This window comes from Perognathus longimembris, chromosome 5 (genome assembly GCF_023159225.1).
Source record: "Perognathus longimembris pacificus isolate PPM17 chromosome 5, ASM2315922v1, whole genome shotgun sequence".
Lineage (NCBI taxonomy): Eukaryota > Metazoa > Chordata > Mammalia > Rodentia > Heteromyidae > Perognathus > Perognathus longimembris.
Genome location: NC_063165.1, coordinates 61,398,121 through 61,426,040, shown reverse-complemented (window position 1 = coordinate 61,426,040; position 27,920 = coordinate 61,398,121). Strand labels below are relative to the sequence as shown.

Below are 27,920 nucleotides of genomic sequence, written 5' to 3'. Positions count from 1 at the left end.
TTTATTGCACATTCAGAGAATTTTATATATATATATATATATATATATATATATATATATATATATATATATATGTCTTGTGTGCGTGTCCTTAAACTTCCAATCTTATTTTGTCTCTTGGAGATTGTTGAACGCAGCTTGTCTAGGAAGGGGATGGGACTAGATTCTAAAATTTATTTGGGACCATAGAAATGATGGTTGGTAAGAAAACTATTTGCACACAACAGATTTCTAGATACTTTTTGCTGCTAGTTTTATGTAATATTTATTGAACATTTTGACAAATATTTATTTTTGTAAGCCTAAAAGTGATTCTTTGAAAGTTTAAAGAAACTTGACCAAAAGACAGTACAAAAACACTGGCACTTGAATGTTGAATGTCACCGTATGAGTGAAATTATATATTTCGGGGTAGTGTGAGCTTTTAATGTTAAGTCATATTAAACTCTTAAGTCAAATTAAGCAGACCCGGCATTGGCAATATAGCCATACCTTTCTGATGTTAGTAAAAACCAAATTGGCAACTTAAAATTTAAATCATGCCAAGGTTTTGATACACTTGTCTTAAGATATTAATGAAACACTTCAAAACACTGATATGAAGTGTCCAGATTCTCAGATGTTTGTTGTGTGAGTTTTGTTTAGTTGTGTGTTTTTATTTTTCAGTGAATGTCTGGCACATTGCAATCCTCAAACATGTGGTTATCTTTGTTGTATTGGCATAATCAGTGACTTGTACATTCAGTGATAGCATTTGAACAAGTTTTATCAGCAAGCAATATTTTCAGTTAATGTTTCAAAAATTATGTAAGAAGTTAAACTTGCTGAATGTAAAGATTGAACCTCAAGTCACTGTAGCTTTAGTAATTGCTTATTGTATTAGTTTAGATGCTATCACTGCATGTGCTGTGCATATTGATTTTATTAAAATAAAACATTGAACTGCACAGTCAAAAAAACCAAAACATTGAAATTACCTGTGGAATTTTCCATCAATCTCCCTGGCTTAAAAAAATACCCTTCTCTTACCTTTTTCATTAGCTGGTGGTCATTAATATGTCCAAAAAGTTATGCAGCCATCATTACAAATTGGGAATATTTTCATCATCACAAGGAGACCTCATTAGCAATCATTCCTCATTTCTTCCCATCTCCCCTCTCAACCCTAGCTAGCCCTAAGCAACTGCTAATCATATAAATACAGCATATCATCTCTTGATAAACATTTGAGTTGTTTCTTCCTTGTAGCTATTTGGAATAATACTGTAATCTGCATTTATGTACAAGGTTTTAGTTTTTGGTTTTTTGCCAGTCCTGGGGCTTGAACTCAGGGCCTGAGCACTGTCCCTGGCTTCCTTTTGCTCAATGCTAGCATTCTACCACTTGTGCCACAGTGCCACTTCTGGCATTTTCTGTTTATGTGGTGCTCAGGAATCGAACCCAGGGCTTCGTGCATGCTGGACAAGCACTCTACCGCTAAGCCACATTCCTAGCCCCTGTGTACGAGATTGTTGTTTTTTTGTTTGTTTTTTTGTTTTTGCCAGTCCTGGGCCTTAGACTCAGGGCCTGAGCACTGTCCCTGGCTTCTTTTTGCTCAAGGCTAGCACTCTGCCACTTGAGCCACAGCGCCACTTGAACCCAGGGCTTGATGTATACGAGGCAAGCACTCTTGCCACTAGGCCATATTCCCAGCCCCAATGTACAAGATTTTATGTGAACATATTTTCATTTCTCTTGAGAGTAGAAACATTAGGTGCTTTTTGAGAGTTAATTGAAGATAAGAGTCTCGTAGACTGAACCGGCTCCTGTTTAAGCTGGCTTCAAACTGTGATCCTCAGGTCTCAGCCTCTTGAGTAGCTAGGATTACAGGCATGAGCCACCAGCCCCTGACCAAATTTCTTTTAAAGATTTCAAATTTATAACCTGCATTGGAAACTATTGGCATGAGTAGAGACTTTATCTTAGAAGATAGTATTTCTGAATCAGGAGAGAGGATGAGTGAAAATGTAGAATTCTAATATGGAAAGGAGGGGGAAAAGGAAAACCAAGATTCTTGCTAGAAAGCATGGATTTTGTTGTTGTTAATCATTCAATGAATGAGGATATTGTTAATGGTTGGTGAAATATGTCAAACTAAATGAAGAAGAGGAGTTAAGATTTTTTTTAGCACTTTATGTATGCCTGTAAATCTGTTTGGATTTTTAAAATTGTTATTATACAGGTGATGTACAGAGGGGTTACAGTTACATAAGACAGGTAAAGAGTACATCTCTTTTTGGACATTGTCACCCATTCTCTCACTCTTTCCCAGTTTTCCCCTCCCATCCCCACTTGCAAGTTGTATAGTTAATTTTCAAAATAGTGTCTAGTGAATACCACTGTTGCATTTGTTCACCCTTTGTCCTCCATTTCTATGGTACTTGAATTTTTTGCATACACTATTTAATTTAAAATATATTCCTCATGATATGAAGTAGGTTCCTATTCATCTTACAGACAGGAAAAAAAGGCTTAGAAAGTTTGCTGACTCAACTAAAGATACTTGATCATGGGTATGATATTCGGTTCTCAAACCTAACTCTCATAATTACTTCCATCCTCCCTCTTCAGTATTCCATTTTGAGCATTGAGTTCCTCCATTAATTGCAAATGGTCTAGTCTAGAATGAATTTAATGCCTTCACTAACGGTTCTTTAGGCAAAGAATAAGGTTAAGTTTGATGGCGGGCCTATTACAGGTAGGGTTGAGTGCTGGCATAATGGGTTCAATAGAAGACAAGGGCGTGGGAGTAAAGTATATATTCATATGCTAGGAAAGCATAAAACTTAAACTGGTGATCTGCCAACAGAAAGAGCCCTAAGAAGATCAAAGGCCAAAGTATTAGACATGAGAGAGTGAAGGGACTGATGGGCAAATCATGTTGGAAAAGTGAATGAAAAATAAATGATACCACCAGCCAATTTACTTGTCTTCTCTCTTTACCTAGCCAGGTACTTAGTGGTTTGGGATAATAGAGGATGGTGTCCACAGGCTATCCAATAACCTCAGTTTGGTTGGGTGTTTCAGCCTTTGACTCAATTTTTTTTTTTGACACAACTTTTCATTATATAGCCTAGGATAGCCTCAAATTCTTGATCCTTTTGCCTTAGCCTCCTGCCTGCTAAGATTACAGGTGTGTCAATGTGGCCTTTGGCTTTGGTTAATGCTCTTAAGAGAAATTCCCCCTAATTCACTCTTTATGTCCATCTTCAATTCCCTCTTGTCGTGTGTGTGTTTGTGTGTGTGTGTGTGTGTGTGTGTGTGTAAGAGAAAATACTGGAGCTTGCACTCATGGCCTGGGCACTCTGTGCCTTAGCTTTCTTGCTCAAGGCTAGCACTCTAGGGCTTTGGTTAGAGTTCAACTTCGGGCTGTGTGTGTGTGTGTGTGTGTGTGTGTGTGTGTGTGTGTGTGTTTAATTGGAGGTAAGACTATCACATATTTTCCCGCCCAAGGTTGTGGCTTCAAACCATAATCTTCAGATCTCAGCCTCATGAGTAGCTAGAATTGTAGATGTAAACTACTGGCATCCAGCTCTCTTGTCCTTTTAACTCAAGCTGAAATTTGATAAAGATTAAGACTGTATTACAAAAGAGAATGAAGACTTTAAATCTATAAATAATCAGTCTTTGTAAAAACAAGATACTATTTTGTATAGTAGTTGTTACCTTTTGAAAATTACTCTTTTTATAATTCCCCAAATAACAAGTTAACTGAGTTAGTATTTTAAATTTGCAGATTTTTATCAAAGAAAAAAAACAGTCAAATTATATCTTATAAAATAAATAAATTTAAAAATTTGCAAAACAGAAACACCCTTTTCCTTTTTTTTTTTTTTTTTTTGGCCAGTCCTGGGCTTAGACTCAGGGCCTGAGCACTGTCCCTGGCTTCTTTTTGCTCAAAGCTAGCCCTCTGCCACTTGAGCCACAGCGCCACTTCTGGCCATTTTCTGTATACGTGGTGCTGGGGAATTGAACCCAGGGCTTCATGTATAGGAGGCAAGCACTCTTGCCACTAGGCCATATCCCCAGCCCCACCCTTTTCCTTTTTATGTTCATTTTTTCAGCCTAGAATTGTTCTTACATCCCTTTCCATTTATGTAATTGCTAAGCCGCGGGTGATGGTGGAGGTTCTAGTATGTAGTTTGTTTGTTTTTTTGCCAGTCCTGGGCCTTGGACTCAGGGCCTGAGCACTGTCCCTGGCTTCTTTTTGTTCAAGGCTAGCACTCTGCCACTTGAGTCACAGCGCCACTTCTGGCCATTTTCTGTATATGTGGTGCTGGGGAATTGAACCCAGGGCTACAAGTATACGAGGCAAGCGCTCTTGCCACTAGGCCATATCCTCATTCTAGTATGTAGTTTTAACAGCTATTATAATTTAAGAGAGTGGTCTCATTTGGAGACAATACTTAGTTGTGGAGCAGGGTAGTGAAAACTTCTTTTTTGCTGAAAGCAATCAAGTATTGCAGAGCAACCCTAAGAGATATTCAGTAACTGCAATTTTAATTGTTAAAATTATGGAAAAACAGTGTAGGACTTTCTGCCGACAGATGGCAATTTGTGTTGTGATTTCCTAGGCTGGAATGATGACAGAACTGAGCCATTCTAAGAGGAGATTTTTTTAGTGAAATTCTGCATTCAAAATAGATCAATGAAGCGAAAGAAGGAGTTGATTAAGGAGCCAAAGGTGAAGAACTAGAGAGAAAGGTGACAGGGAGGAAAAGAGGATGGAGCTCAGAGTTGCTGAGTAAATGAGGCAGGTGGCAGCCAGGACAGTAGTTTTTACCTTAAACTAGAGGGAGTGTTTCTGGGAGCCAGACTGAAAAAAGACTATTTTAGAGTCCTAAAGGGGGCTGTGACAATTGCTATTACTAAATAGAGCTCCATTAGTAAAATCAGCCCACTGAGGCTTTCTATTGCCCTGAGGCACTGTGCCTGAATTTTTAGTAGCTGGATAGCCTGCCTTTAATGGGATACATTAAGCTATCCGCAGGCATGGATAACTGTGAATAATTGAGACTAGTAAGATAACACTCACCAAAATACAAAGCCAGGATTTCACTTTGCAGAGAAATTAATCTCTTGATTAAAGCAAGATTAGCATTTTACTAATTACTTACCAATTATTTCCTCTCATACAATAAACTTAACTACACTTGCATAGTTAGAAGAAACAGATGCAACATACCTTGAGATATTTCTGGTCACTACTGCCAAGTCTAAATTATAGACTCCTTTAATCTTTGCTAAGCAGAGAAACTCCTGGGAAATGCCCATTTGAGGGTTCAGCTGTTAGGACCATGAGCCAATTTGAAAACAAATTTTATTTCTTTGCCAGCTTCTCCTTTCCCCCTCCTCCTCTTCCTCCTTTTTCAGGCTTTTTTTTTTTTCAGCAGAATCCCTTGCATCTGTTTGTCTATGAAATAAAGGGCTGAACATTTGCTGTATATTGCTTATGTTAAATTGTGAAACTATGTCCTCCTAATCTAGTATCAGAGACTTTGAGATCAGATTAGGATTCTTGAAGAAAAAATCATATAACATATTTTCTGCAATAATTTATTTTCTTAAATCAGTACTTCTGCTATGACACATGGAAACAGTATTAATTCTCCATCACTCACTTTACTTTGATTACAATAATGTGAATGAAGTAGCATGCACCTGTAGTTCCAGCTAATCTGGGAAGCAGGAAGATCCCTTGAGCCCATGAGCTGGAGGCCAGCCTGGAGACATAATGAGACCATTCTGACTTTTAAAAAGAAAAGAAAGGAAGAAGGCAGGGAGGGAGGGAGGAAAGGGGTAGGGAGGGAGAGAAGGAAGGAGGGAGGGAAGAAAGAATTATCTGCGTTAATCAGAATTTCTTTTAACTGAACCCTTATACCTTTCATAATGACTTTTAGTAGAGTCCAGCTTCTTTTTGCCAAATAACCTTTGTATTTTTCCTGCTAACTAAAAGGCTTTAAAAACATAAAATAATTCCCAAGATTGTAAAAGTTTTCATTCAGATTTTCCCTATATCTTTCTCTGCCACCACAGCAGAAAGAATGCATGTCTTGGCACATGCTCTCAAGAGTACCAACAGTGCTGTTGAGAGCGGCAAATTCCAGAATTTGTGAGGCTTTGCTCCAAAGTCATTGTCTAGTCTTTAAAAGTTTCTACTCTAATGATGAAGCATCATTACATTGGAGAATTTGAAATCTTTGATGATCACAGAGCTGGGAAAATTGTTGTGAACCTTACAGACAGGTTAAGCAAGTGTGGTATGGCCAGCACCATATTGGATGTGTGTGTGACTCAGAGATCTAGAAAAATGGCAGAATAATCTTCTCCTATACCATATGTCTAGCTTTATTCTACTGACAACCTCAGCTGGCAACATGGATCAATGTGAGGCAAGATGAAAACACACAGGAAGGAAGTTCCAGGGATTCTTTTTCTTTTAAAAAAAAGTAATACATACATATATATATATATATATATATATATATGTTTCAAGGGTTGGAGGAGCCATGGCTAGGTCTAGAATGTAAATAAGGATGATAGGAAAACTTCATTATTATTAATGTAGAGCAAATAGGACTATGGACGAAAAAGGAAGATACTCCAAGGAAACACCGAAAGTATAGGAAGGTATACAACTTTAAAACCTCACTAAGGAAGTGAGCAGTATGAAACAATAATTTTCTTTATGCTGATAAAGCTATGCTTTTGAGTTGACTGTGTGCTGGACTGTGTTCCACTGTAAGGAAGCTATAGTCTCATGGCTTCCTTCATCTTCTAAGAGATCTTCTATGTAGAAATTATTCCTGAGCAGTAGCGGCCAAGGACTTGCCAGAGATCAGGAGACTAGGACTTTAGACCTTGTTTTGAAATGTTTTGTTTTTTCTTTAGTCTATTATTGTTTGTCACAGGAAACTGAAAAGTTGAACATATACTTTATTAAGAAAATTCCTCATCCACCTATTTTTGTCTTTGTTTACTTTTTTTAATAATTACGTATTTATTGTCAAAGTGATGTACAGAGGGGTTACAGTTTCATATGTAAGGCCATGGGTATATTTGTTGTACTATTTGTTACCTCCTCCTTCATCCCCGTTCCCCTTTCCCTCTCCCCCCATGAGTTGTTCAGTTGGTTTGCACCAAATGGTTTTACAAGTATTGCTTTTGGAGTCGTTTGTCTTTTTATCCACTGTCTCTGGGGTTTGATATTCCCTTTCCCTTCCCTAGTTCTAATACCAGTATATACATTATCCAGGGTACTCAAATGAGATACAGTGATAGCGCGGGGACAACTACAGGAAGGGGATACAAGAGGATCATCAACAAAAGAAGCTTCAGTTTCACATGGCATGTTGAAAGTAATTACAACAATGATATAACACTCGTTTCCATAACATGGAGTTCATTTCACTTAGCATCATCTTATGTGTTCATAAGGGCATAGCTATTGGGCTCTTGTGATCCTCTGCTGTGACTAGCCTAAACCTGTGCTAATTATTCCCTATGAGGGAAACTATAGAGTCCATGTTTCTTTGGGTCTGGCTCACTTCACTTAGTATAATTTACGAATGGGACAATGTCATAGAGGCATAAAATTCCATTGTGCATATGTACCACATTCACCTATTTTATACACAATTAAAAAACATGCAAGGGCTGGGAATGTGGCTTAGTGGTAGAGTGCTTGCCTTGCAGGCATGAGGCCCTGGCTTCAATTCCTCAGCACCACATAAACAGAAAACGCCAAGGTGGCGCTGTGGCTCAAGAGGCAGAGTGCTAGCTTTGAGCAAAAACAAAGCCAGGCCCTGAGTCCAAGCCCCAGGACTGGCAAAAAAAAAAAAAAACAACTCAACAAGTTTGTGAAAAAAGCTCTTCTACAAGAATTTGTTCGGGGCTGGGGATATAGCCTAGTGGCAAGAGTGCCTGCCTCGGATACACGAGGCCCTAGGTTCCATTCCCCAGCACCACATATACAGAAAAAACGGCCAGAAGCGGCGCTGTGGCTCAAGTGGCAGAGTGCTAGCCTTGGGTGGGAAGAAGCCAGGGACAGTGCTCAGGCCCTGAGTCCAAGACCTAGGACTGGCCAAAAAAAAAAGAATTTGTTCAATTGCTTGTATACATAGGCCTTTGAGGGATACTCCAAATTCAAACCAAACCATGGCCCCTTTCTATTCACAAAATGTGACAGCCTCCACATTTGCACCACCAGAGCTGACAAAAATCACCTCAAAGCAAGTGACCAGAATCTGTTTTCTAGCAGAATCCTCAGACAAATCTTCTGCACAGCAAAATTCTGGAACACTGTAAATCAGGGATTCTCAAACTTTAGCATGTCTCAGCCTCCATTATCCAGCTTGTTAAATGCAGGTGGGCAGGTTCTACCATCAGCATTTCTGATTGAGGAAATATGAAGAGTAGTCTGAGAATTTTCATTACTATCCAGTTCCCAGATGATTCTGAGGGTTCTGGTCCTGGAACCACACTTTGACAAGCACTGCTGGTTCATGGTTAGGTCTCTTGCAGATACTGTTAAGAAGAGTTAAACTTTTAAGATGCAAGGCTTCCTGGGAGGTTTTAGGTGATTGGAGGTGTGCTCTCAATGAGGATCTTTTTCAGTATCTTTTTCTCTCTCTTTGCTTCTTGGCTACCATGAATTGAGCAGCCCATGTAACTGTACTCCAGCTGTGTTGCTTTGCCTTGCCACAGGCCAAAAAGCAACTAGCCAATTTATCATGACCTTGAAAACTATGAGTTGAAATAAATCTTTTTTTTTAATAAATTGATTATCCTAAATGTTTGATATACTAACCAGACAGGATCTTGAAGCCCTGTGTCAGTGGTCCACACATGTAATTCTAGCTACTCAGAAGACTGATATCTGAGGATCGATGTTTGAAGCTCACGTAGGTAGACAAATCTTTCGCTAATCCCCAATTTACCAATAAAAACCTGGAAATGGAGGTATGCCTCAAGTAATTGGGTACCATCCTTAAGTGGAAAAAGCTAAGCAGGAGTTCAAAGCCCTGAGTTCAAGCCCCAGTACCAGCACAAAATAGGGGAGGTTATTGAACTATTTTGAACGGTTCCAAGAATTAATGCAATCATTTTTCAGTAGAGCAGTAATTGTAATACTCTGTTAAAAATCCAACTATCCCAATAGTTCCCAAGGAGATATTCCTAAAAGGAGAAGTTGCATGCATAATGGTATATTCATCATAGGATTATTTTAATAGAAATAAGGACAAATGTCCTTATTTGTGAATAGCCTTCATTATTCATAGATACTATGTGTACAATTTTACTTAGCAGCTAAATCTTATTTAACTCAAAATCAATATTCCTAATACTTTTACAATCCTTTGCAGATAAGTATAGAGCAGCAAACTTTGAGTCACCTGATAAACTGCCAGGCTAGGTCAAACAAGGCAAGACTTGTTTTAACTCTCCTTTTATAGAGAAATGTCCTTCTTACTTTGTGCTTAGTACCTTTTTTGTTGTGGCTGTTTTATATGTTTTGTTGGTGACTTTGCTGTGTAAGTCAAAGAGTATTGCTGCATCACTGTCTAGTGTTCGTAAGCACCAGAATTTGGTGGTTCATTGTTTGTGCTGATGGTTACCAGGGAGGAAGGAGAGAAAATAGCTAAATGTGACTGTCCAAGGAGTCCAGGCAACATGTGGCTGGGACGGTAAGGATGAAACTAGAGGATGAAATGGTAGAGGGGAAGAGAAAGGAAGTTTGGGTCAGAGAAGAGTATACACAGAATATCCACATGTCTGAGACTATAAGCCAGAGGGACTTATATCTTAGTCAATAACAAAGGAGAACAGGAATGTGCTGCAAGGTGGAATTAAGCTGGCAGATGTCACAGACTTCTCCTGTAGAACTATTCGTTTATCCTTGTCCCTTTAGGCACCTGTCCCTATATATCAGCTTACAGATACATGAGTGAGTGTGTGTGTGTGTGTGTGTGTGTGTGTGTGTGTATTGTTCAGTTTTCCATTACTGTAACATATACTTGAAATAACCAACTTACAGAAAGAAAACATTTATTTTTGCCCTGGTCCATGACCAATTGGCCCCATTGCTTTGAGTCTGTGTGACACAATATGTTGGAAATACTGGCAGAGGAGTTCTGGTCACCTGTGGTAAGAGAGTAAGAGACAATAAGGGGCATGCTCCTAATGACCCATTTTTTCCCCATGCCCCTACCCCTTAAAGGTTCCACCACCTCCTAGTATCACGACAGGCTAGCTACCAAGACTTAACACTGGGGCTCTTGGACATTCTAGGTTCCTTAAGAGTAGAATGCATGGAGCTATCACAGTATTTCTTAAGGTAGAAAGTGTTAAGGTAGACTAAGAAATATAAAACATGTTACTACCAGACAACACATTGTTGGTGAAGATAGAACATGGGAGCAAGGGTAGAGAAAAGTCTAGAGTATGTTTCTTAGAGACAACAGTGTTCCTTATAGTAGAACTCTGAAGAACTGAGGAAAATCTAGGTATGTTACTTATTCTTTTTCTCTCTTTTGAGTCACCATTCTGCCTAAGCCCAATTCTAAAAGCTCACACAACCAATATGAGTGAATTAAATCACAACATCTAGTTTATTTGCAGTTTTCCAAGTAATAGTAAACATTTAAAAGTATTTCCTTATTTCCTTTTCCCCCCACTTTCCCAGTAATTAAATATAATTGTGTAGTTATACTCTCTAAGGGGAGGGGCTTTGTTCAGAAGAACCTAGTTTGCAACAGATGGACCTAACAACCTTGGGCAAATTATATAATATAATCTCCTGTACCTCAGTTCATCCATCCAGAAAAGGATACTGCTGATGCCCATAAGATACAAAGACTAAATGAAGTAAAGCATATCAAAGCATAATAAGCATTTAAGCATAATAAATGCCTTAAGAGTTACGGGCACAAGAGATCCAGGGAAGGGGGTGACATTGTCCAAAAAGAAATGTACTCAATACCCAATTTATGTAACTGTAATCCCTCTGTACATTACATCTATAATAACAATAAATTTTTTAAGTTATTGGCATTTTTCCTCCTAGAAATTTACCAAATATGTTTGAATGTGAGTTATAGCTGGCACTTTTGCTTAGTTTTAGATTGTTGTAAATTTAATTTTTAGTGCTTTCAATATAATTTCTGTAGAAAGATCCTTGAAATAGCATGTATTTATCTTATATCTCAGTTATATTACTCTTTGTTTGCAGCATTCTAAGCTTTACAATTACATTCTTCCAAAATGAAGTTGCTTAATGGTAACTAACATTGATTTGGATTATTAGTTTGCTTGGTCCCCTTTTTATTTCTCAGATGTGACAAGCATTACTACTTCAACATCCTATTCTTGATTCAGCTTTTAAAAATATCATTACAACTCAGGATTCTTGGTGGCTCCTTTTAAAAAATGTATTTCTTAAAATTCCACATGCATATTTCATTTTTCTGATATTGCCTAAATATGTACAGATATGCTGGTCATTAGCATGTGGATGTGTCTTTCCAGATCTCATGTGACAAAGGCATTTAAGGAATGAAGAGTGATAGACAGAATTTGAGCCAATTCCCGTTGAGCAAAGGGTCAGTAACTAAATCTCACTAAGCCTCAATTTTCCTCAAAGAATCCTGTGCCTACCTTCTCTGCCTACCTCACGTGACTATTCTGGAGTATAAATGAAAGTAAACATATGAAGTGAATTTAGAAACAAAACTCTATATGTAAATATGAGATAAGAGTGATTATTATCATTTGTTGATAGTTTAATATATGTCCCTAAAGACATAGGCCAACCTGGGCACCGGTGGCTCACGACTCTAATCCTAGCTACTCAGGAGTCTGAGATCTGAGGATCATGGTTCAAAGCCAGCCCAGGCAGGTAAAGTCCCTGTGAAACTCTTTTCTCCAATTAACCAGTCAAAAACCTGAAGTGGTGCTGTGGCTCAAAGTGGTAGAATGCTAGCCTTAAGCAAAAGAGCTAAGGCCCTGAGTTCAAGCCCCATGACTTACAAGAAAAAAGAAAGAAAAAAAAATAGGCCAGCAGGACACACCTGCTTCCAGGAGCATTATATAGTATATGCCCCCTACCCCCCTTTCAAACAAATGAAAGCTAAGTGTCATTAGCCTGCCTCCTTTCCTTCGTTTTCTGTCTGGCAGTCAGAAGGGTTTGTGTGATGCAACTCTGTGTGTCTGTGTGACTGGAGGTATGCAGACCTTTTCATTGCTGGGTTTTGTGTTTGCAGAGTTATTTACACCACCCAGCAACTTGGCCCAAGATAAACAGTCCCCATTATCTCCACAGTGACCTGCCATGTTCTGTTGACATCAAATATTTGCTGTTCAGAAAGGATGCCATTTTCTTCCTCACTTGTACTATTAATTTTGTTCTTTAGTTGTTTCATAGTCTCCAGAACTAATCAGCAAGAGAGACTCTTACACTTGAAAGACACAGATGAGATCACTTAGATTACTCTTCTTTACCAAACAAGAACCTTTAATGTGTCCCACAGAGAGCTAATCAGTTGTGAGACAAGGTACTCCATTTTTGGATTATTCTGATTCCTTATATGCACAGAATTTAAAAATATTAAGTAGTTGTACAAAATGGTTCCAATTCCAGAAGTCAAGTTATGAGTACAATGCATCCTGATCAATGTCACCCCCTCTATCACTCTCCCCAATCTTTACCTATCCCATCCCTACCCTCAAGTTATGTAATTCAGTTTTTACATGATGTACATCGACTATAATGCCTGTATTTGCTCTTCCTTCCTCTCTCCATTTGTTTACCCCTTGCAGTGCCCCCCACCCCCCTCCCAACATGCTTTAGCTGCCTGGTATTCATTTTGTTAAATGGTTACTTAGTTGTTTAGAGGACTTACACCATTGGACTCTTCCCCTAACTATATCATCCTTTAGTCAATTTGCGTGTGTATGCTCATAAGCATGTATATGTTTTCATATATTTTATATTTTAGATCCAACTTCTACATATGAGAGAAAACATGTGCTGTTTGTCTCTCTAAGCCTGAATTCACTGAACATAATTTTTTCTAGGTCCATCCATTTCCCTGAAAATGACATAATACTATTCTTCCTAATGGATGAGTAAAATTCCACTGTGTATATATACCACATTTTCTTACGTACTCATCCATTGTAGGGCATCTGGGCTGTTTCCGTGGCTTGGCTATTGTGAATAGCAATGAACATAGATGTGCAAGTGTCTTTACTGTATCCTGACTTGTAATTTTCTGGGTAAATGCCTAAGGGTGGTATGGCTGGATCATAAACTAGTTCCATGCTTAGTTTTTGAGGAATCTCCAAACCACCTTCCAGAGTGGTTGCACTAGTTCACATTACCACCAACAGCATAACAGAGTTCCTTTCCCCCCATATTCCTGCTAGCATGTTATTGTTTGAATTCTCAATGTTAAGATGAGATGGAATCTCAGTGTTGTTTTGATTTGTATTTCCTTTATGGCCAGGAATGTTGAGCATTTCCTTCTGTGTTATTGGCCATTGTGACTTCTTCTTCTGAGAAGTCTCTATTTAGCACCTTTGCTCATTGATTAATTACGTGACTTATTTTGGGAGGATTTAGTTTCTTGGGCTCCTTGTATATTTATTCACAGAATGTTTTCCCCAGAACTGAGGACCAGACTCAGAGTTTGCACTTGTTAGGCAAGTACTCTTCCACTGACACAAATCCTCAACACTGCCCTCCCAAAACATTTTTTATTGCTAAAAGGATCTTAGAGATCATGTCCCTTCAATTCTTTTAGGTTGCAGATGAGGAAATTGAGGTCCAAGGAGATTAGGTGACTTGCCCGAGGCTAAACAATTTATGCCACAGCTGGGACTCCTGATTTGTGCTAACATCTTTCCAAATCATTACACTGAAAAATTGCTGAAGTCATAAATGATCAGTAGCAAAATGCTATTATGCAGTATCTATATGCTTTAGTTTGCAGCATATTTTAGCATAACATACACATATACATGTGTATGTATGTGTGTATATACATATACATATATATACATATATATATATCACTATAGAGAAACCTGTTAACTGTTCTGTGAGAAACTCCCTGCTTCAAACAGATATCTTTCTCACTCTCTCTCATTCCATTTTCTAGAGCAGTGAGGGAAAAAGAAATCATCAGTCTGATATTGGTCATTATAAATATCTAAGAAGTCATTTGGCTAGACAAAAACAAAACCACCAGGAAAACACATTTCTCTGCTGGCTGTAAGGGTTGTGAAGCAGTATTGGCTCCAGGCTGTCAGGGTGGTGAGGATGAGGCCTGGCCTCCCCTGTCTCATGAAAGGACTTCATTTAAGAGGAATCTACAATGTTTTTGTTCTGTAAAATTACTCACTAAAAGCTTCAGGGATTATTCTATTCCACCTCTGGCCCTGGGGGGGTGGGGGGGATTGCCAATGAGGGTGTGTGTGGAATAGAATATTGATTAGATGTGATGAGAGATACTGAGAGGATTTCCATGTAGTGGACAGACTTGGACAGACCTGGGAGATAGAGGGGAAAACACTAGGAAATGGTATAGTATAAAAAATTGACAAACAATGCTATCTGTTTCAAGAAATGACCAGAAGGCTTAGAAAGGGAGCCTGGCAGCATCTTTAAGTCTGTATGCCAGTGAACTAGCCTGAGTGCCTTTTTAGTTATTGATATAGAAATATTCATTTAAGGATTATCAGATGCATTAGCAAGAAAGGCAATACCTCTGCTCAAATTTCAAACTTTTGATCTTATGACCCTGTGAGGATAGATAGCCAGCCTCTTGTTCCCCAGAGGCAGAAAGATTAATCTCTTTATTTCTTGTTTTATCTCACTGTACTTTGTACCTCTGTTGTAAACGCTGAGCTCAGTCTGCCTCAATTCATAACTAATGTGTTTGTAGTTATCTCCCCTACTCGAAACTACCATCTTCCCTACAGATTAGGCTTTACATTTGAAGAACAGGGACCATTTCTTGCTTGCTTGCTTTTTAAATTATGAAATATTCAAGCATATTGAAAAATAAAAAAGATGCTATCTTTACATCTCTACATCCCCATAGGGCTTCAAAAAGCGCAGTACTTAGCATGTAGTTAGAAAACAAAAGAATTGTTGACTTGTACTGACTTCCTTCTTATAACTTGTTCAGTCAGTCATGCAGGTTTATGAGAAATCAAAATCCTTTCTCTAAGGGTGGAAGCTCTCAGCATCAGTGTGAATATACTCTGATATTCATGGGCCTCAGAACTGTTCAAGATGTCTTTGAGTAGAAGTGGCCACATTAAACAGTCCTGATTCTGGAAGTAACTAAGTAGTCTTTCTATTGTGGAGACAGAGCTTAAACAAAGCAGCTGAGGTGAGGCATGGTTGTGTGTGCTTCTTGTTTCAGCTGTTAGTGGAGGGAGGATCACTGAAGCCCCAGAATTCAAGACCAATGTGAACAATATATCAAGAAGCCATCCTTTTAAAAACAAACAAACCAACAATAACAACAACAACAAAAAAACCTGTTGGGGATAGGAGGGGAAAATTGAGAGGGTGATATTGTCCAAAAAGAAATGTACTCATTACCTGAGCACTGTAACTCCTTTGTATATCACTTTTATAACAACAAAAATTAAAAAGTGATATTTGTTATAACTGACCACCTTCCTCATAGAAAAGGGTTGTTTTTGTTTGTTTTTGGTGTAGTCTTGTGGTTTGGGTGGCAGATCTGAGGAGTATCTTCCTCAAAGTGCTGTGGTTAGAATTGAAGACCTTGAATTGTGTGTGTGTGTGTGTGTGTGTGTGTGTGTGTGTGTGTGTGTGTGTGCTGGTCCTGAGGCTTGAAATCAGGGCCTTAGTCTAGTGCTCTATAACTTGATACATAGCTTCACTTCTGGCTTTTTGGTAGTTAGAGATAGAAGTCTTTTGAACTTTTCATGCCTGGGCTCTTAGCCTCCTGAGTAGCTATGATTATAGGTATGAGCCATAGGCCTCCACTGACTTTGAATCTTTGAGAGACATGACAGGCCCAAGCTTTCCATATTCAAGGAACATGTAAAAAATTATAATTGTTTTCGTACTTCTAATTGTATTCTTTTTCTAAGAATGGTCTTGGGTACCTGTTAAAGTAGTTTCTTGGGACTCATAATCTTTTTTTTTTTTTTTTGCCAGTCCTGGGGCTTGAAGTCAGAACCTGGGCACTGTCCCTGAGCTTCTTTTGCTCAAGGCTAGCACTCTACCACTTGAGTCACAGCACTACTTCTGGCTTTTTCTGTTTATGTGGTACTGAGGAATGGAACCCAGGGCTTCATGCATGCTAGGTAAGCACTCTACCACTAAACCACATTCCCAGCCCAGGACTTGTAATCCTGTGATTCTTTTTTTATAAACTTGATTTTTAGCAAGGTTTCTTCCTTATTATTTCCTTCTTATTGTTGTCAGTTTTCTTTTTTTATTTGCCTCTACCATCCTTAAAAGTACTGTATTTTGGCCCGCCTGGCGGCTCGGCAACACCTAAATCAGGCTGCGGCGCGGCCCGAGGCTGGCAGGCTCCGGGGTCCACTGCATCCCAGTGTCGTGAGCCGGGAAGTCACTGTCCAGGACCCTGCAACCCTGCAATCCTGGGATCGCAGCCGCCCTGCGTGAGCCGCCGACAAGTCTAATAGACCTGGTGACGCGGTGCGGACTCCCGCCTGTGCCTTGTGAGGACCATGGGAGTGGAATTGCCGCCGTGGTTCTCGTCCTCGCAGTGTCTGGAGACCGTGGGAAGCGCTGCTCACCCGGGCGCTCCTCACCTCCGGGATGGGAGCGCCTAAATACTGCGGCCTCCAAGGTCCATTTTCTAAGAAAGATTGGTATGATGTGAAAGCACCCGTCATGTTCAATACAAGGAATATTGAACGAGGACTCAAAGAACCAAAATCACATCTGATGGACTCAAGGGTCAGGTGTTTGAAGTGAGCCTCGCAGATGTGCACAATGATGAAGTCACATTTAGAAAATTCAAGTCAATGACTGAGGATGTTCAGGGCAAGAACTGCCTGACCAACTTCCATGGCATGGATCTCACCTGAGACAAAATGTGCTCCATGGTCAAAAACTGGCAGACCATTACTGAAGCTCATGTTGATGTCAAGACTGCAGATGGTTATTTGCTTCGTCTGTCTGTGTTGGTTTTACTAAAAAACACAACAATCAAATCTGCAAGACCTCCTATTTCCAGCATCAGCAGGTCGGCCAGATCCGGAAGATGATGGAAATCAAGACCGGAGAGATGCAGACCAATGACTTGAAAGAAGTAGTTAATAAATTGATTCCAGACAGCATTGGCAAAGACATAGAAAAGGCTTGCCAGTCTATTTATCCACTGCATGATGTCTTCGTTAGAAAAGTGAAAATACTGAAGAAGCCCAAGTTTGATTTGGGAAAACTCATGGAGCTTCGTGGTGAAGGTGGTAGTTCTGGAAACGCTACTAGGGAGGAGACTGGTGCTTAAGTCAAGCCAGCTGATGGATACAAACCACCAGCCAAGAATCTGTTTAAAATTCAGAGTTTTAATAGTGACAAATAAAAGGCCTATTTGTGATGGGCGGAAAAGTACTGTATTTGGAGGAAATTTTGGTCCAAGGCAGTTAAGATTGTGGCAAAATAGAAGAGAGTCATTAACTACAAGGGCACCTCCTTTGAGAGGAAGTTTGCACAAGCACATACATGCAGGGTCATTCAGCTTCTTGCTAGGTTAACTTCTCATTAGTACCTTTTATGATAAATGCTATCATATTCTTTTCAAGAGATATTTGCAAGTTGGTCAAAAATAGGTGAATGCCTAAACCTAGTCTCTCTCCCTTCAGGACTTAATTTGCCTAGAATTACTTCATCTCTAAACTCCCCTCAAATGTTATGTGAGATTTTTCTTTATCATTTCCCAAATTTAGTACTTTGTATGAGCATTGTTTTTGAAATGTCTGCGATTTGCTTCTGAAAACCTGACAATGCTGTATCCTGCTCTTGAAGCAGAGCCGCTGTCTGTACTCAGAGGTGCCATTTCTCAAGTCCTTCCTATGGATGGCTGCACTGATAGATGGAGTCTCCTGGGGGAGCTTCATGGCACAGTCCTCTGTCCATTACCATGTACGAGGATTATAATTTATAGTCCCAGATGGTGACTCCCCACCCCACCGTTCTCTATTTACTTCAATAAAGCAGCAGAAGCATTAACCATTAAATTTCTTTCCTCTTTTTAAATGCTATTTGCCAAGGACTTTGTACAAGAATACTTGTACTTAATAAAAAATATTTTCTAACGTATTATTAATTAACACAAGGGTGTTTTTCACTGTGATAATCCCATAGATGCAAGATATTTTTAAAATAAAGTTTTATGAGAATGTGAAGAACATTGTGTATGGTAATAAGCAAAAGAAAAAAAAAAACACTGCATGATCAGCCAGAGGGGCCCCCTCTATGTAGAAATTAAATTTTGAGGTACAAATTCTGGTTAGATTTCCTGAACTTTCATTAGGAAGGTATTAGCTATTTCTCTTAGCTGACTGTTAAAGCTTATAGATCTTTGCCTCAAATGGGAATCCATAATATTTGCATTCCAGGTTCTTGCCAGAGAAGATAACCTGTAATTTCCAGCTATTGTGTACTTTTGAAAGCTTGAGTCTAATAACTAATGGCCAGGGAAGACTTCCTAAAGAAAGTGGAGCTTGTGCCTTTTTGGATAAAATCGGGCTATCAACAAGCTTTTGATTTTATTTCTTACTGTAAATGTTGCTTTTCTACAATTTCATGAATATCACCTTATAAGGAAAAGTACCTTCAAGAATTGTCCTATGAAAGATGTTACAACATGTACTATGAGGGTGTTATTGAGGCTGTTTTGTTGTTTTTGCCAGTGCTGGGGTTCGGACACAGGGCCTGAGCACTGTCCCTGGCTTCTTTTTGCTCAAGGCTAGCACTCTACCACTTGAGCCACAGCGCCACTTCTGGCCTTTTCTATATATGTGGTGCTGAGGAATCAAACCCAGGGCTTCATGTACGCAAGGCAAGTACTCTACCGCTAGGCCATTTGAGGCTGTTTTATCTTCCTCATTTGGCACAGATTAGTGAAAGGAGTCAGGCCATAGAAAAAGTAGAAGTTGCTTTTCCTGGATTGTTGGTGTTTTAATCTTAGTTGAATAGTTCATTATGCATTTTTGACCCACAGAAAAGTCTTATTTAATTTTGTGACTATCTCCAAAAGTTATTATCTACTGGATTTTATTTTTTAACACTGTATTGATAGGTTCTTTTTTACCTCTTTACTATATGAGGTGTATTTTTGTCAAGAACCTTGAATCCTCTTTACAGCAAAGTTCATGTGTCTTCCAATATGTATTTTTAAAACTTTAAATATATTAAGAAGCCAAGTTGGGCTGGGAATGTGGCTTACTGGTAGAGTGCTTACCTAGCATGCACGAAGCCCTGGGTTCAATTCCTTAGCACCACATAAACAGAAAAGACCAGAAGTAGTGCTGTGGCTCAAGAGGTAGAGTGCTAGCCTTGAGCAGAAAGAAGCCAGGAACAGTGCTCAGGCCTTGAGTTCAAGAGCCAGGATTGGAAAAAAAAAAGCCAAATTTACTTCATCCACAATACATTCATGATATTGTTACTGTTAAATGTTAATGTTTATTTAGAGATGTTTTTGAATTCTTAAGATTTTTAATAGTGCCACAATGCGAACCATGGACAGCATTTATTAGACAGGATGTAGAGGCCAGATGACTCCTGAAAGTCTTACTGTGTAATTTAATCCAGGGTGCTGTGTTGTTTGGCTTCATTAGAGTCTGAGTGTGCATATATAATTAGGTGCACATGTGTAAAAAGCCCAACCTTGATAGGAAAGAGAGGGAGGAAGATCATTAGCAGAGATTAGATTTGTCTCTCCAGCTGGGCAGTGTGTGCCTCTGAATTCCAAGGGCTTTCCCCAGTGTAAATTATTAGACTGACTCAGCTGTTGTTCAATTCCTCTCTGGCTGAACTACTTTTGTTAATGCTGTTAAGCTGTGGTTCAGGAGGAAAATATCCTGAGGTACTAGACAAATCTTGTGCATATAAAAAAGAAAAGCTTCAGTCCCTGTCATAGCTAGAGCATGCTGGTGTTAGTTCCCCCCCCAAACCAAAACTAAATGAAAATAAAGAAAAAAAAGGCATATCTACCAGCCTTTGGAAATTTTTAGTAGACTGAAGTAATTCTTTTCTTGCTAAAACAAATAGGAGTAAATTAATCAAAAGAGTTTTCATTGGAATCCATTGAGAGTATCTTTTTTTTTTTTGGCCAGTCCTGGGTCTTGGACTCAGGGCCTGAGCACTGTCCCAGGCTTTTTGCTCAAGGCTAGCACTCTGCCACTTGAGCCACAGTGCCACTTCTTGCCAATTTTCTATGTATGTGGTGCTGGGGAATCGAACCCAGGGCTTCATGTATACGAGGCAACCATTCTTGCCACTAGACCATATTCCCAGCCCCATTGAGAGTATCTTATTTTATTTACTTTTTTTTAGTATCTTATTTTAAATATGCTGCTGTTGGGAAATTAGTGAAGACTAAATGAATTAACCCCTCTCTGAATCAGATACTGTGTCTTTCTTCTTGATTGATTCAGAGCCAAAGGGTGGTCTTGTCTGAGGCTCTTCAGTGGTGATAGTACAATAAGAATTATGGAAACTTGAACCTTTATAATACAGCACAAAGCCCAAGGACAGCATAATATTCGCACCTATTAATTGGTTGAGTAGAACTTGCAGGTCCAGCAAATGTTCGGTTTTTGTCTTCCCCATTGACAATTAAAGCTCTGTGTATATTCTACTAAAGTAATTCAAAAAGGCATGGTGAGGTGATAGATACAGTAATTAGCATGATTTCAGTAATCACAATGTGTTCACATAGCACATCATCACATTATACAATATTTACTTGCAAATGTATTTTTATTGTAAATATAAAAATCCCGTTAATTATACCTCAATTAAGCTAGAAAACAAAAACAAAGAAAAACATTTTCATTTTATTATCTAAAATGACCAGTGCATTAATACAGATAAATCAAATGAGCCAATTATCCATTTTAGGTCAGGAGGATAAAATAAATGCATAGAGGGGTCTGGGAATATGGCCTACTTGAAGCTCTGGGTTCGATTCCTCGGCACCCATATATATAGAAAAAGCCAGAAGTGGCGCTGTGGCCCAAGTGCTAGCCTTGAGCAAAAAGAAGCCAGGGACAGTGCTCAGACTCTGAGTCCAAGCCCCAGGACTGGCAAAAAAAAAAAGAAAAGAAAGAAAAAGAAAAGCATAGAATGCAGAAACGAAAATTAATTGCTTTAAGTCTTTTCTTACGTTGTTAAGAAGTAGCAAAATCGGCCACCTTTTATCCTCCCTATTGTAAAGAGAGCAGGAGATGAGATGAGAGTGGGCTCATCCACTGATACTTTTAAGGACTGTAAATGCCAGCACCTTGCCTAGGCATGCAGCAAGTGGTCTGTGACACTGTCCCTGTCTTCAGCAGCAGTGTGGCAGAAGCAGCAGCCACACCTGTACTGAATAAACTGTAGCCTCAACAATGTATCCACTTAATCTTAACTAGATATGGTTGAGAACTTAGTCCCTGGCCTCCTATTAGTGAAGACTTTGTGAAGAGGAGACAAATGAAACACTGATCTAAGTAGCTCAAGCCTAAATCTCTGGTGAGCAAAGGAGTGACTTTTCAAGCAAGTTCAGATGAAGGAATAAACACCGTGATGGAGAAAGTCTGGAGGAGGTAGATTGGTGGCCAAAGATTACACCTAAATGTGAGAGCTGCCTTACATTTGTCAGGCTATGGAAACTGAGTGGGTTCTATTAAAAATTAGGGTTGGCATTCAGGCTAACTGTACTGTATACCTAAACTGTGCTGTTGTCCAGAGTCCCATAGTTGGTTTAATGCCCTGCCATCTCTGTCTTGAAATTCTTTGTTTCTGAATAATGAGTATTAATTTCATAGCCAATCCTGCTAGCAATGTATAAAATTGTCATAAGCTCTCAAAAGGAATTCTCAGTCACAATGCCTCTGAAAATACTAAACACTTCCTGTATCATGACGCTTTATGCTTAAAGCCTGGCATTTGGATTCTTAACTAGGTACTGTTCAATTCTAAGGAATAGCTCTGAAAAAAATATCATTGCAAATTATTTAAGGGAAACTGTCTTAATGTTGCACCCCCAAAATGTTTTACTAATAAGGTACATGGTATATTGTATTAACATAATAACATAAATTCAGAAACTACATATTCTTGCTTATTCTAGTTATTATTGTCAGATCATTGCATATATAATGAGCAGAAATTTTCATGAGGAAATCATTTTGATCAGAGAAAAGAAAGTTATAACCTACCATTCACATCCTTTTATAACTCACAACCTTATATAATTTGTCTTCTTCCTGTAGTTACAGTAGTTCTGCTCTCTAAATACCTTATGTTCTGACTCTTGTTTGCTATTTTTGGAAAGTGATATTTGATTTCTCACTCTCCATTCTTCGTGCAGCTTCCTTTGACAAGAATGCATTCCTTCTCCCAAATAGTACCCTTGTCTCTCCCTGTCTTCTACACTTTCTCCACAAGTCTGACTTACTCTTCCATCAAGGTACCACTTTGTTTCTCAAAGTTTCTTCCTAGCTGGGCACCAGTTGCTCACACCTATAATCCTAGCTTCTTCGGAGGCTGAGATCTCAGGATCACAGTTCAAAGCCAGGAAGGCAGAAAAGTCTGTGAGACTCTTATCTCTTATAACCAGCAAAAAGCTGTACGTGGAGGTGTAGTTCAAATGGTAGCACATCAGCCTTGAGTGGAAAAAGCTAAGGGAGAGCACCCTGCCCTGTGTTCAAAACTCGGTACTGGAACACACCAAAAATATTTCTTCCTCTCTGAAATTTTCTCTGATATTTTCATCAGAGATAGTTGCTGCTTCTTTGGCTGAGCTTTGGCTCATACTGCACTTAAAGGTTCAGTTCTGTCTTGCATTGTAGTTGCTTGTTTACTTGCCTATGGCACACTAGTTGGTATGCTTCTTGTCTAATTTGTCTCTATTCCATCATCTATGGTATGGTAACCCAGTGTCTGACCCATGATAATTTAATGAGAGAATATGTGTATATGTATACACATGTATATATGTGCATATACACATATATGTATGTCTGTATATGCATTTATAATATACCAATATATATAATGTACCAGTTCTGGGGCTTGAACTCAGGGCTTGGGTGTTGTCCCTGAGCCTTCTTGCTCAAGGGACTCTTTTGGTCTTTTGGTAATTAATTGGATATAAGAGTTTCATGGATTTTCCTGCCCAAGCTAGCCTCAAACGGAATCCTCAGATCTCAGGCTTCTGAGTAGCTAGGATTACAAGGGTGAGCCACTGGCAACCAGCTTGTCTTGTATATTTAAAACACTGGGTTATAATCCCCTAAGGTGAAACAGCCAGTCGACATTAGTTGATGTTACTGGAAGTAGTTTGACTTTGAGAATCCTCTGTGCGAGAAAGCATAGCAGAGCTAACAGAGGAATTGAAGCCCTCTAGAATTACAGTGTGGTTACTCAGGTACAAGTCAGTTCAATAGCAGAAGAGTTAAAAATAATGTCTAGGAGGCACCAGAAGAGCCAGGCACAATGTCCCCATTGTAAAGTCAGAAAAACTGGAAGCCAAGGGCACACTTGGCTCTCCACTTAGCCATTCCTAGGTAGCAATTTAGTTTTCAACTTCTCTTTTTGTAGCACCTCACTTAATTAAATTATACTGTCATGTCACAAAAAGGCTTAAAATAAAACCATTGACATGGAAAGCCTATTTAAAAGTATGCCAAATGTATTTTTATTTTGCTACTTAAATTCTCAAACTAAACCCAGCTAGTATGAAATTTGAGTCTTTTATTATTTTCTTATACTAGTAAAGACAGTGAGGAAGAGAAAAATCAAAACACAAATCTACTTGCATTAAAAAAAATCTATCAGACTAATGAACTTCTTCTTTTACCAATCATTGGGCTTGAACTCAGGGCCTGGGCACTGTCCCTGAGCTTCTTTGTGCTCAAGGCTAGAGCTCTACCACTTTAGAGCCACAGCACCACTCTGGCTTTTTCTGTTTATGTGGTATTGAGAACTTGAACTGGGGCTTCATGCATGCTAGGCAAGTACTCTACCACTGAGCCACATTCCCAGCCCTACTCTTTGAATGTCTCTGTAACCGTAACCAAACATGCTTTCCAGTTTTGCCCAATGTGTATGTTGGATAAAGGAAAACACCATAAATTTGAAAGCGTAGACTGTCCAAGATATTGTAGGCAGGTTAGTTTCTCGGTGTTTGGCACAAGCTATGGATAATCCTACTGTCATTTCAGTAATTATGAGAAGCCATTTAATGGAATAAACAAAAGGATTTTATGATTCTCTTTTGGTGTTTAATAATGACTTCCTTTCCTTTTCCTTCCTTTCTTCCTTCCTTCCTCCCTTCCTTCCTTCCTTTCTTCCTTCCATTATCTCACTATGTTGAGCTAGGCTCAAGTTATCCTCCTGCCTTAGCCTCCATAAGTTCTTAGGTCTACAGTTAGGTATTACCATGCCAGGATTATCTTCATATTTTAAGTTTTGATGTTACACTTACAAACCTTGAATGGATACCGCATTTCAATAGCCGCTCTCATTAATGAATCTACCTGTTTTTCTACTAGGCAAGTAAAAGAAGACTCTATGAAAATCCTTCCTATAAAAGTTAGTCATCATAGGGTGGGGTGGGATCATTCCAAAATATATATGGGGCATTGTCCACAAAACTTTCATCTAGTAAAGTAACATTAACGAAAAATCCAGACACTGATGGCTTGCACCTATAAACCTAGCTACTCAGGAGGCTGAAATCCAGAGGATGGATTCTTCAATAATCCATCTCCAACTAATGAGCAAAAAAGTTAGGCTGGAGGAATAACTCAAGTGGTAAGGCACCAGTAGAGCAAATGTGAGTCTCTGAATCCAAACCCTGTCCCCAGCCAAAAATTATGTCTGGAAAATCATTTTTAAAAAGACCATAGAAATACTACAGATTATATGGGAAACATATTCTGGTTTGATTCCTTTGGTAAGAGAAAGGCTTCTATGAACTAATTATACAATTGTGCATGAACTCTCTGAATACTGAATCTAAGTAATGTAGCTTTTCCAAATTTTTTGTTTTGTTTTGTTTTTTGTTTTTGACACCACCAGATCCTAGATCTTGGTCCTCAGTCCAGCACTGATTCTGGAGTGGCAATTTCCAAAGATAGCCTTCAGATTCCAAAAGACATGTAACCTCAAGTGAGCTAAACTCACCTCATTATATTCTCTAGACTCATCATGATTACTAATTTTTACTTAGAAACATCCCCAAATTTTTCTATCTCGAGGGTGTTAAGTGATTCTAAATACCAGATTCATTGTAGTGTATATATAAATAGTAAGCTAATAATCACAATAAGAATTGTAATTAAATTTTAACAAGTATTGCCACAACATACACAGGTAGAACTGGCTTTGTCTTCACCAAAGGCACCCTATTGGAGAAGTCAGAAATTTCAGTAACCTTAGACACTGTTCATAAATTCTAGGGTTCTCCTCTTCTATTGTTTAGAGCAACTGGAGGACTTTACCTTTGGAATGTCATTTGCTTGTCTCAGCACCAGAATGAGGGGGAAGAAAAACTAAAGTGAATGTCCTTTGCCCCACATTCTGCTCTTGTTAAATCATAAATAGTAAATAAAACCATGTAGTAGGTTGCCTTTTGTGTTTTCTCTTTTTAGACTTGCTTGTGTTGCTTGTGGAATCTTTTCTTTCCTTTTTTCTTCTCTTTCTTTCTCTCTCTCTCTCTTTTTTTCTTTCTTTTTTTTTAATTTGTCCAAGAATGGGACTCAAACTTGTACTTGATGCTTTCACTCATTGGCTAAGGCTCTACCCACTGAGCCAGGCCTCCAACCCCACTCTTAGAATCATTATATGACTTGTTGAGGACTTCCCAGATTGTAAGTGGCAAAGCCAGAAACCAAACAAGTGTTTCTGACTTGGAAGTTGCATTTTTTCCACTTGCAGCATGTTATAAGTATAATGTAATAAATGTGGGTAAAACAACTATTTATGGCATAGAGAGCTTCAGTATTGATTATTACAGTCCTAGAAGGAACCTGGCAGTGATGACAGATGTGTCACTAATGTAACTTTTACTTTACGGCCAACTTAGTAACAGATTGGGCATCATCAGGAAAGGTCTGGCAGTGAAATGGAAAACAATGATCTAAGCCAGAATCTATCACCATCAAGCAGTGTAGTGGTTATCTAAAGAAACGTGGGATGGGATTGAAGATGGATCAAAGGACAAGATGACTAAGGAACATGTGGCCTGCTGTTGGGTTGTAGGCTGAGACTTTTAAGAACCACCAGTGTTGAATAACATGCGTTGGCATTTATATATTAGGATAGCAACCTGTAACTTAAGCTTTGAGACAATTTTGTAATACTACTTTTAAGCTGGGTGCTGGTGGCTCATTCCTGTAATCCTAGAGGAGACTAAGATCTGAGGATCCCAGTTTGATGTCAGCCCAGGCAGGAAAGTTCATGAGGTTCTTTTTTACAATTAACCACAAAAAAGCCAAAGATGGAGTTGTGGCTCAAGTGGTAGAGAGCCAGACTTGACATAAAAAAAGCTAAGAGAGGGCACTTGGGCCATGAATTCAAGCCCCAGAACAAGTACAAAAAGAAAATGCTACTTTTAAATTTTGAAAAGCATTTTAACCTCAGTTTGGTAGCTTATAGGACATCTGTATTAAATTCTAAGTGTTAATGATAAAAAAGTGATAAAATTAAAATTTACTTTTAAATTGTTTTACTTTTATGCATTACTAGGGATTGAACTCAGGGCCTATCTCTGCTTGAACTTTTTTTTTTTAGCCCTGCCACTGGACATGGAGAGGAAATAAAATCAAATTAATCAAACAAGTACAATAATAAATTAGTCATTAGCATTTTTGAGGGATTTGCAAGTGATTTCTATTGGTGATTATTATATATCTCTTATAACATGTTCATAAGCTACTTTTTTATAACACATGTATTAAAGAAGGACATCACATTACATCTGGTCCTGTACTAGGTGCTAGGCTAGATAGGGAGAGGAAAAGGAGAAATAAATAATACTTGATTCTATCAGTGAGTTCACAAACATGTCATTTCTCCTGACAAATACAAGTCATAGCTCATTCACTACCCCCCCTCCTATCTGAACAACCCACAACTCTTGCATTCCTTAGCAAGACTAGGAAAAGCCATGCAAGTGTGGCAGAAGGACCCTGGCAGCATCTTGTCTGCCAGGTATGGGTAAGACTTACCCAAAAGCAGTGTGTGAAATCTGCGGCTTTCAGAGTACTTCCAGATGTATCATTGAAGTCTACTACTGATGTTCTTCAACAGCTCCATATATCAAACTGGCTCTGATGGGGTACAGTGTAAAACAAGCCCAGAATGTATGACGCTCTTATTTCTACATTCAGTTCTGCTTTACAGCCCAACTAAACAGTCCAAGTAATAATGATAAATTGATGGGAAAAAGATAATGTTTATGATACAATTTCATTCAAAAGTTTTTTTCCCTCTTCTCTCACTTGCTCACTTGTGACAGTTCTAACAGCAGAGCCAGCCAGTTCTTCCTAAGCAGCACAGTATCCATCACTGCCCCAAGGGAAGCATTTATTTTAATGGTACCCACCAGCATCAAGATACTGCTTCATATCATGAAAGCCCTTTTGTGTCTATT

The 27,920-nt window shown here is 38.8% G+C and overlaps 1 protein-coding gene and 2 pseudogenes across 3 annotated transcripts in view; all 3 read left to right on the top strand.

Annotated features, from left to right (window-relative positions):
- Map3k13 (mitogen-activated protein kinase kinase kinase 13) overlaps window positions 1–27,920 on the top strand; it is a 156,192-nt gene that overhangs the window by 63,326 nt on the left and 64,946 nt on the right. The window lies entirely within an intron of this gene.
- LOC125351109 lies at window positions 4,134–6,482 on the top strand (annotated as a pseudogene).
- LOC125351107 lies at window positions 16,907–17,636 on the top strand (annotated as a pseudogene).